Raw genomic sequence first — 10,985 nt, 5'->3', positions numbered from 1 at the left:
TGGTTCCTAGACATTCGAAAATTATCTTATATTCAAATCTTACTTACACGTAATTAAAATCATTCCCCTTCAGCTACGTATAACTCAGGTTTTACTGTATACTTTTTGTAATATCTCAAGTCGTTCGTACAGGAATGATATGGCCTGCAGGGTAAATAAGAACAACAGAAACATTTTCTGACTCTATACGAATACTTTTAGTTACCGGTAGTGAATATACAGACTTTGGCTTTTATGCTGTAGGGCAGTAAACATTTTATACCGCCGGCATATCAGTTGAAATTCTGCTGGAATCATCGTGCATGTAGCTATCTCGCAACTGTCACCCTGCAGGATCAGCTGGCCTAGAATATTTTGATGTTATAAATTAATGCTATGGAACTCTAGGGTACGCTGCACCATTAATGAATTTGTACATAATTTAAATGCTCTAGGGCAGAAAAACTGTTCGTGAAAGCTACTCAAAATGCCGACCAACAGTTCACTTCAGTAGACAGTTGATAGAGTTGATAGCGTCGTTGTAGCGGCTGGAAAGTTGTTTAAAATCCCAAATATTGGCAAATGCAGAAATCATAACTCCCTATGTGTGTTAACCGAATGTTATTTACTTTTGGGAGATTGAGAGTATTTTCATTTTATTTATTGTTTGAAGGTAGACTTATCCTAGTCATTCTTCCCTCTCAGAATAGCCTCTTATCATATTTCAGAAAATCCTCCATAAAATTTCATTTCTGGTCGATGGATCATAACAAAGTTGAAAATATATTACTTAGATTATTTTTCACACTTTTAAAAAATCAAAAATAGCTGTATTATATTTATGACACACACTTAAAAGTTTTTATCAGCTACAATAATGAGAATTTCAAACGTCAACTTGCAAGCTATTGTTGGGTGCATTAAATTTAAATTTCAACATCAACTTTTTTTCTTATTCAATCTCTTATCATGTTAGCCAACTGTAACATGCAAGAAATGTGCTCCGTAGAAGTTATATTCCTTTTGTAGATCAAAATGAACCAAAAATTGGAGCTGTTTTCAGAATAACTCCGTAGTATCAGAATAGCCTCACTTTACGGTATATGTAAAATCATCTTCATCTTAATAATCACCAACATCATCAATTTCCTTACTTTCTTGCTCAAATATTCTGTTGTCACTATCTCGTAAATTGTCACTGCCCCTATCAAGTTTGTCACCTTCAATATACTCTACTTCATCGTTTTCACCAAGCCAATTATTAATTTTCCGAGTTTGTGGTTCTTGTTGTGCCATGGAGTTCAAAGTAATGGGTGTAAATACAGCCCTCTAAACTATTATATCCTGAGGCTTTGAAGTGAAATTTGAGTTTACGTGAATACACTCGTGCGGTGAAAATTCACCGCAGTCTGAAAAACTTAAGCAACTTATACCTCAGAAAGTAAAATGACTAGAGGTGGGTAAAAAATAACACAACAGTTATTTTTGAACTGTTCCGGTCTCGGAACTGTTGCAAAAATGAACAATAGGTCGGAACCTCCTGTTCCGAAATAACACTGTTCCGACTCCAAGCTGCTCACTTGTCCGGCTGTTGCGGGCCCGCAGTACTGCTTTGCGCAAGGCATGTTCCGACTCCGAGACAACAGAGAACAGTCGGAACCATGACAGCTCCGGCTACACTGTTCTCGTTGTTCTTTATGTTGTACTTGGAACTCTCACGTGGATGGATGAGGAAGCATGGAAATTGAAATCCTTGTAGTGTGATCATAAGTAATGACAGAGAGCGAGGTGTGATGCGAAGTTTAAATTATTACACTTTGGTACATTTTACTAAGTGTGGGAATTTCAGGTTTCACTACTGCTAATGTATAAATATATACAGTAGTTATATATTTTTATTATGTATCAAATTATAATGTAATTATCAGGGAAAGGATTTATATGTAAATACATATTTACTTATAAAGCTAATATAATTTATATTTTGCATTATCTTTATGTTTCACAATGTGTAGGGTTGAAAAATCCTACTTTTATTTTCCATATTTTTCCATATTTTAGAGTTTAGTACATATTTTCGTTAATTTCCATATATTTTCCATATTTCATATGAAACAGTCCATATTATATTAGGTTTAACAATAAAACAAAACAAAATTCCATTAACTTTTAAAAATACATTTCAACAATAGAGATTTAAACACATGTTCAGTAATCCCTTTAACATCAGAGTTATTTGAAAATTAGCAGTCCTATCAACAATGGGAAAGTAAGTTACAAAACTGTATTAATTTAATTTAAAATTTTTAACAGACTTCAGTTGTGCAGCTCAACAGTTAAATGCCAGTCAGAGTACACATAGGTTCAGTTTTGTAAATCATACTATAAAGACGGTAAATATGCCAAAAGTACGTCATTCAGTCAATTTAAAATCAAAACTAACAAGTTACATTTCAGAATTTAAAGAAGATGGTTTATCAACTGACAATAAAATATTATTTTGTAATTTGTGTCAGTGTGCAGTATCATCTACACAAAAGTTCCTGGTGCAACAACACATTACAACTAGTAAACATCAGGCCAACAAACAACTAAATTCCAAGCAGAGACAATTGTTTTTAACACAACCAACAACATCGAATGTAAGATCTGAGTTTAACATCGACCTGTGCCGTTCTCTCATCTCTGCTGATATTCCTCTCTACAAACTAAAGAATAAGGTCTTCAGGGAATTCCTTGAAAAATATACTCAACATACAATCCCGGATGAGTCAACACTTAGGAAGACGTATGCTCCATCCATCTACGATGAGACAATACAGAAGATAAGAGATGAAATTAAAGATAGTTCAATTTGGGTTTCCATTGATGAGACTCCCGACAAAGAAGGTAGACTTGTTGGTAATGTAGTTATCGGTTTGTTAAGTGAACAATATTCTGAACGAATTCTTTTACATTGTGATGTTCTAGAAAAGTGCAATAACAAAACTATAGTTAAACTGTTCAACGAAGCTATGGGTATCCTGTGGCCAAAGGGTATTATGTACGATAATGTGTTATTCTTTATTAGCGATGCTGCCCCTTATATGGTCAAAGCTGGACAAGCATTATCTGTTGTATATCCTAAATTGACTCATTTTACTTGTGTGGCGCATGCATTTCATCGTGTGGCAGAAGTGGTCAGAGACAATTTCCCTAAAGTAGATTTGTTGATTTCATCAGTGAAAAAAGTATTTCTCAAAGCTCCCAGTAGAGTTAACGTGTTGAAAGAAATGTACCCTGAAATTCCATTGCCACCAAAGCCAATTTTAACTAGATGGGGTACATGGCTAGAAGCAGTTGAATATTATGCCGAACATATAGACTCTATTAACAATGTTCTCCTTGCATTGGACTCTGAAGATGCAGTCTCAATTGATACTGCGAAAACAGTTACCTGTGACATAAGTGTGAAGAATGACTTAGCTCACATTCAGCATACATTTTCATGCATCATAAAAACGCTCAAAAGTCTCCAAAATAGGCACCTTTCACTATCTGAAAGTTTTGAAATTATAAATAGTACTGTGGAACAACTGAATCGTGGTAGAGGTAAAGTTGCAGATGCAGTAAGAGCTAAGGTGGACACTGTACTTTCAAAAAACCCTGGATATGAAGAACTACAAAAGGTTGTTGCTGTGATGAGTGGTGAATCAACAGTGAAGATTAACTTGGACTTATCCCCAGCAGACATTGTGAAATTGAATTATGTACCAGTTACTTCTTGTGACGTCGAACGCTCTTTTAGTCAGTATAAATCTATCCTCAGAGACAATAGAAGAAGATTCACTTTTCAGCACTTGAAAGAAATGTTTGTAACCTATTGTTATGGTAACAGACAATAAAAATTGTGTTTTGTTGAAACTACATTGGAAGATAAGGTACGTCCATTATATTTTTTGTTTAGTTTGATTAAAATGTACCAATATTTAACGTACATAGTCATTTTTTTATAATTTTAAGTCCATATTTAATTCCATATTTTGGTAAAAATCCATATTTAATTCCATATTTTGGTAAAAATAACTACATATATATTTACATATTTCATATATTTTTAGTCCATATAAATCCGTTCCCTGGTAATTATTATTATCATCATAACTAAGCATTAAGAAACGTAAAAATAAAAATTAATAATTTTAGTTCTTTTTTTACTACGGAACACGGAGAACAAAAATTACATACTACACGTTTTAAATGAGATGTTAAATTTTTTAGTTGGTTACTTCATATACCAATTAGTGTTGCAATCTGACCTTGTATTCAACAGCTGTTTATCTAATAAACACGAAGCTTCTGTCCGCATACACAGCAAGTTTCCAAACAGATTCGAATGTGCATTGGAATGTCATCTATTGAGAAACGTGTGCTATGTCGTCATGCCGATAACGTATGTGCGAGCTGCTTGGGGAAGAGGGAGGGTACTGTACGACACCTCAAATGGAGCGAGAGTCAAAGAGATAGCTCACATCAGTGAACGATTCAGACACATCTCTACTTGTAACTGTTATTTGGAACATAGTATTTTTCCGGAACTGGAACAGCCGGAACTGTTCCGGGAAGAGAACAACTTCGCCCATCACTAAAAATGACTATTAATTCAAATGTCATTGTCAACATTACCACAACCCAGGTTAAGTTCTTTGTGCAGCGTGATGTATTCGTACGAGAGCACGGCCGTTCGGCGTCAAATAATTCACAGAACAGAAGCCTCTGGCAGCAGTGCAAGCCTTCGGGGTTCCGCATCCATAAAAAAACAATAATATACTACAATGTACTACATATTTTGTTTGAGAGGTATTATAAATTGCGTTATAATATGGCCATCCTACCCCATTATCTCCTGACCTAGTTGCCTCATAAGTGGTGCCTTCTTGGTATCACTTGTGAGGTTCATACCTGTCTTCGGACAGTTGACTAAACTAAACAAAACTGTTGAAAATTTAAAAGTGATGTTGAGGTTCACATAAGTTGAATAATATATATCATAAGAAAAATTATGATATTACAATTTCAGTCAACAACTTATCAGATTGGTACAAAAACAAGTTTTGTTACAATGGTCACATTATAGTGCTTGGTAATTTGTTGACTGAAACTGTAATATAATAATTTTTCTTATCATATATTGTTGTAAATGTTTTCGAATATATATTTTTCTTTTACTAATGGCGGGTACTTGACTTACGTCATTCACCCATATGAAGCCAGTTATGTACAGTTGTAGAAAAAAAAAACCGGACCGACCCTTGTAGCTGATTTCAGAGCCTTGTTCACTCAGAGCACGATAGACTAGTAACTAAGACTTTCGTGGTTCGAATCCTGCCTGGGAAAGAAACTTCTTTTTGAATAATTTCGAGGGAAAAATTGTTCCGGAGCCGGGTATCGAACCCGGGACCTTTGGTTTGACGTACCAACGCTCTACCACTGAGCTACTCGGGAACTCTAACCGACACCGATCCAATCCTTCCCTCTATATCCACAGACCTCAAAGTGGGCTGACAACCGTCAAGCAACCAACTTCGAGTGCACACTAACTCTGTGTGACTTAAATTGTGGTTTTCTGTTAACGAACAGTGACGTGTATTATGCAAATCAAGATTTCAGGTATAACTCCCTGTAAAGTTAGTGTGCACTCGAAGTTGGTTGCTTGACGGTTGTCAGCCCACTTTGAGGTCTGTGGATATAGAGGGAAGGATTGGATCGGTGTCGGTTAGAGTTTCCGAGTAGCTCAGTGGTAGAGCGTTGGTACGTCAAACCAAAGGTCCCGGGTTCGATACCCGGCTCCGGAACAATTTTTCCCTCGAAATTACTCAAATCAACTTTACAGGGAGTTATACCTGAAATCTTGATTTGCAAACTTCTTTTTGTTCCTCATTCAAATTTATTCCCAATACTTTTTGATTACAGCGATATTTTACTACTTAATTAACTTATTATTCCCAGAACATAAATTTTACCAACAATCGAAAAATACTGGGGAAAAAATTTGACCAAGGAACAAAAAAAAGTTTCCTTCTCAGGCAGGATTCGAACCACGAAAGTCTTAGTTACCAGTCTATCGTGCTCTGGAGCGAACAAGACTCTGAAATCAGCTACAAGGGTCGGTCCGGTTTTTCAACCACTACTGTACACTTCCTTCCTGGGATGTGCAAGCGTGAGTGACGTCAAGGTAACTGGAATATAATAGGTAGGCCATTCCCGCACTTTTCGCTCTCATTGGCTGCCCGCCTCTGGCGTCACTTGGAAGGTAAAGCATAGCGCGTCTTTCGAATTACAATTGAAAGTTACGTGTAAACTTCGTTTTAAACTATATAAACGTCATGCTATATCAATGCATGAGTCATAGGATACAATTCAAAGAATTAGACTACTTACGTACATAGCGTAGGTTAAACTGACCTTAACAAGAAACACAATGTCATTAAATTAACAATTAATAGAATATAACTCACATGCAAGTAGTATACACTATGAATTGATATTTTTTATTGTGTAAATGCATAAGGAACAATCTTCATAAATATGCTAACCTCGTTATAATACTACTACAACATAATATTTAGAACAAAAGATCGTTTCCCTATATGTTAGGACTCGTACATTTATTAGAATACGCCACCTTAACAAGAAAATGAAAATAGAAGCCATGGAAAACCAGGCAGCCAGGAAGAGACTGTTGTGGATGGCATCTAGATCTTCCAAACCAACATAACACATCACTGTAAGTCTATTTATAAAATAAAAAAACTGGACCTGTAACACAAGACGGCGTCCGGGATTGTGTGGGACATTCCCGGCTAGGAAAACGCGATTAAAGCCATTGTCACTGACGGTGTGATTATAGAAGGTGTGTATCTCGTTTGCGAGTAATTCGGCAGGTTTTATGGCACTGCGCGTGATTGTTTAAGGGAACAGGGACTCAGAAAATCCCTAGCGAAAATTTTAAGAAGGCAGGTCGGCGATCTGTAACACAACAAGACGGCGTTCGGGATCTAATTGTATTCGTGATTGTGTGGGACATTCCCCCCTAACAAGACGCGGTTAATGCTATTGTTGACTGCGGTGTGAATAGAGAAAATGTGTAGCGCACTTACGAGTAATTCGTATTTCGTCGCCTAAAGAATATAATTTTGATAGGTGTATTATTTTATAAACTAGCCGTACCCGTGCGCTCCGCTGCACCCGTTAGAAATAAATATAAAGTAATTATATAATTAAAATAGGACATTTGATCCAGGGAGCATTCGTGTTTGATAGAAGGATAAATCGTTTATTATGTTACTTAATTTAAATTGAATTAAAAAATTAAAATGCGATCATTTTGATCCAGAGACCACTCATTTGGTCATAAAAATTAGTTTAGGAAATACAGGAAACGAATATACAGAACAGCCTATCAAGTTTTCTGTGCATAAGAATCTATTTTAATCTTACCTGTCCTCGATTCACTCAGAAGTTACTGTGATAACATTATAGCATTACGTCCATCTAGAGAAACTACACTTTCCTATGGTGAATTAATAATTAATTATACAAATCGGTTAATTTAGCTTCCGATATTACTTCATAGAAACGCAGAAATATTATCTGTAGGCTATCTTTCATAGCTTTCGATTGTTGCTGTCCAAGGCCCCTTATAGACGAAGTCATTTGTTTTTTAATTCATTACACGGCCTTAGATGGCAGTTATTTTAATTTTAAAACTCATTTATCTCATTAAATATCAGTCCTATCAAAATTTTTCAAGGAATAAAACTTATCGCAAATTATTTTTAAAGAAACTTTTGTTATGTAACATGTTCCACAAAAATCAATAATAAGCGAGATATTTCGATTTATTTAATTCAGGCCCCCTTATAACCCCCCTTTCATATAATGTATTTTGAATGTCATATAGCCTAAAATCTAAGTTACAACGAACTTAATTTATATTCCAATTTTCATCGAAATCCGTTCAGCCATTATCGCGTGAAAAGGTAACAAACATACAGATAGACAGACAGACATACAAACAAGAATTTCAAAAAAGCGACTTTCGGTTTCAGGGTGGTTAATTATATATGTTAGGAGCAATTATTTTTGGAAACTCGAAAATTACCAGAAAAATTTCGGCTACAGATTTATTATTAGTATAGATAAAGACAGCGTTCCTTCCAGTTGACTTGAGATACAACATTGGTAACACGACTATACAGATAATTGCGCAATAACACATTTTCAGATATTAACAACAGTATTTTGAGATATGTATGTTAGAATTAATACACTTGTTTTCAGTGGAATAGATACATTCGCATACTGCATTAGCAACATTGCAAAAGTAGCCTATCAGTGAATTGCTTTTCGATATATGTACAATTCTTTGTTTTCCTCTGTATTGCATAATTAAAATAGCAACTTCTACAGTCTATTGTTGTTTATTTCTTTTATATTCAACATCGAATTTCATGGGACCGTGGATATCAAAGGAATATGTGGAATAAAAACATCTCCTTTCGTTTTGCCAGCTAATAATGTATGTTCGCTTATATTAGGTTTTGCATGATTTTTTTTTCACCCCAACTCTTGTTCCATTGCATAATTTTGATGGGTCAGTTCTTCCAAATAATATTATTTATGGCATTAAATCCAGACGTTTGATATGGGCAGGACATGTAGCATGTGTGGGCGAATCCAGAAACGCATATAGAGTGTTAGTTGGGAGGCCGGAGGGAAAAAGACCTTTGGGGAGGCCGAGACGTAGATGAGAGGATAATATTAAAATGGATTTGATGGAGGTGGGATATGATGATAGAGACTGGATTAACCTTGCATAGGATAGGGACCATTAGCGGGTTTATGTGAGGGCAGCAATGAACCTGCGGGTTCCTTAAAAGCTACTTGTAAGTATTATTGATGATCCAATATTAAGTATTAAGTTATGTGGTTATATTCCTTGTGGTTTCAAAGAATTCAGGAATTCAGTTGGATAAAAGAAAGTCTGCTCACTATCCACAATTGTATCGAGAAATTCATAATATGGTCTTGGACTGTGTAATAGCTACTTATTGCATGAATTTTCTAGGTTTTTTGTTTCATAATATACCTACCAACAATGTTATTTAATTTCATGTTATTTTTTCGACGGCCCCGTGAAAGTCGATGTTGAATATAACAGAAATAACCACATTTGACTCTAGAAGATGCAATTTTAATATTACGCATGCATGTTTGATAGTATTTATTTTCATTATTTTAAAAAATAATTTAACGTCCATTTGTCTAATGTTAATGTTGCCTATGTTTTTCGCCTGGTTGTGAAGGCTTAATGTGCAAACTTGGACGAAAATAGGTCAAAGCATGTGAATCTGTATACTTATGAGCAAATACATACCGTACATACATTGATTATAAACTTATTTATCGGTTAATGATCGTCACATTTATTCTGTACTAGTAGATTAAACTGAGGGCGGCAATGAACCTCCGGGTTCCTTAAAAGCCATTAAGTAAGTAGGTAGATTAAATTGATGTCTGCATTTGGAATCTGATAGCTACTTGAAAATGACGTGACAATGATAGGTATATTTTTAAAGTAGACGTGATTAACTAATAAAAGTTCCTACTTAGGCCACAGTATGTTCTCTATACTGTACCGCAAGTTTGTCATGTGTCGTATCTTGCGTACAGTGTTTCGAATCAGCACATCTGACAGCAAACGAAGCAGCGATACAGTGCCAGCCGGCACATTGCCTCTCAGTAGATGTGTCGTGATTCGACACACTGTTTCGAAACATTTCACTGTGTCGTTCCGAATGTTTCGAAACAGCTGGATGTGTCGCTTTTCCCATGTCTACTGACACCACACTACCCTCCACGTGACGTCAGCAGCAGACGACGATGTTTGAGAAGGAAAGCGCGGGAGCTGGGAAGAGACCCCCCTGAGTGACGTCGCGCTGTGGGTAGAAGCAGTATTACAGTATATGCTCGCGCATGCGCAATCTCTGTTTTACAGACGTAGCTAACGGCCGCTATGCTTTCAGATTCCAGGCGACTAGTATGTAGACCAATTTAGCGACAAAGTCGTTGGCCAGGGTGCGCCATATGAGGCTGATCTACGCTACACCATTGTTGGGGTGAAATTGTCCCCACGCGTGTGCTGGAGGGTTTCCTAAAACATGATGATATGCATACAGATCATTAATTCATTTCTCGTTGTTTGGGATTGCCAAGCAAGTTTATGTAAAATATTTGAGCGTAGGCTATATGTAATGAAATGGTAGAGAATGTTTATACTTGAAGATATTATTTTGCATATAAATTCCTACTATTGTAATATTTATAAATCTAGGGAGTTGGCTCAAACAGTAACGTTTGAGACTCGTATTCGGGAGATCCGGGTTTAAAGCCCGTGGCCGGCCAATCTGCCTGGGATTTTTCATGATTTCCCTTAGTCAAGAAGGGAAATACCGGCTTGGAAATTTACATAATATTACGGCCTCAAACACCAAAAGGCTCTAATAAACATTAGCCCTGGAATGCTATCGTATGTAATTTTAACGTATAATGGGTAAACAATATTCATTCTCATTTCTGTGGCAATGGGAAAGAGAATGGTCTGCACAAGAGGGAAACAAATTACGAAGAATAAAGAATACTGTTCGAGTTTGGGATTCGTCTACAAGAGCGTCACGATAAGAAGAGGTTTTACTCACCCGGTTGAGGATTGGCCACTGTCATCCTCCTACGTGGCGAACCTGAGCCGGAGTGTGATATAAGCCATTTCCACTTACGGTGGAACATAGTTTATTGCATTGTAGAAAATATGACCGTGTCCGTCGTCAATATGGAATTCGGCCGACTCTTCGTGACGCTCTTGGAAATGATTTTAATTATTGTACAAATGCAACTCTGAGATTTTTATCGAATACAGGACTTGACAGGGTGATTTAGGTTTTTATTGACCCGTTTTACTTATCCTC

At 36.3% G+C, this 10,985-nt stretch overlaps 2 non-coding genes across 2 annotated transcripts; one reads left to right on the top strand and one right to left on the bottom strand.

Annotated features, from left to right (window-relative positions):
- Positions 1–5,391: 5,391 nt before the first annotated feature.
- TRNAD-GUC (transfer RNA aspartic acid (anticodon GUC)) lies at positions 5,392–5,463 on the bottom strand. Its single transcript has one exon. It is a non-coding gene; the product is annotated as a tRNA-Asp (tRNA).
- Positions 5,464–5,741: 278 nt separating this feature from the next.
- On the top strand, positions 5,742–5,813 carry TRNAD-GUC (transfer RNA aspartic acid (anticodon GUC)). The gene has a single exon. It is a non-coding gene; the product is annotated as a tRNA-Asp (tRNA).
- The last annotated feature ends 5,172 nt before the right edge of the window (positions 5,814–10,985 follow it).

The sequence above is a fragment of the Periplaneta americana genome, chromosome 9 (assembly GCF_040183065.1).
Source record: "Periplaneta americana isolate PAMFEO1 chromosome 9, P.americana_PAMFEO1_priV1, whole genome shotgun sequence".
In the NCBI taxonomy this organism is placed as follows: domain Eukaryota; kingdom Metazoa; phylum Arthropoda; class Insecta; order Blattodea; family Blattidae; genus Periplaneta; species Periplaneta americana.
Note: the sequence above shows the minus strand (reverse complement) of the source record. Positions and strands in the feature narration are given on the sequence as shown.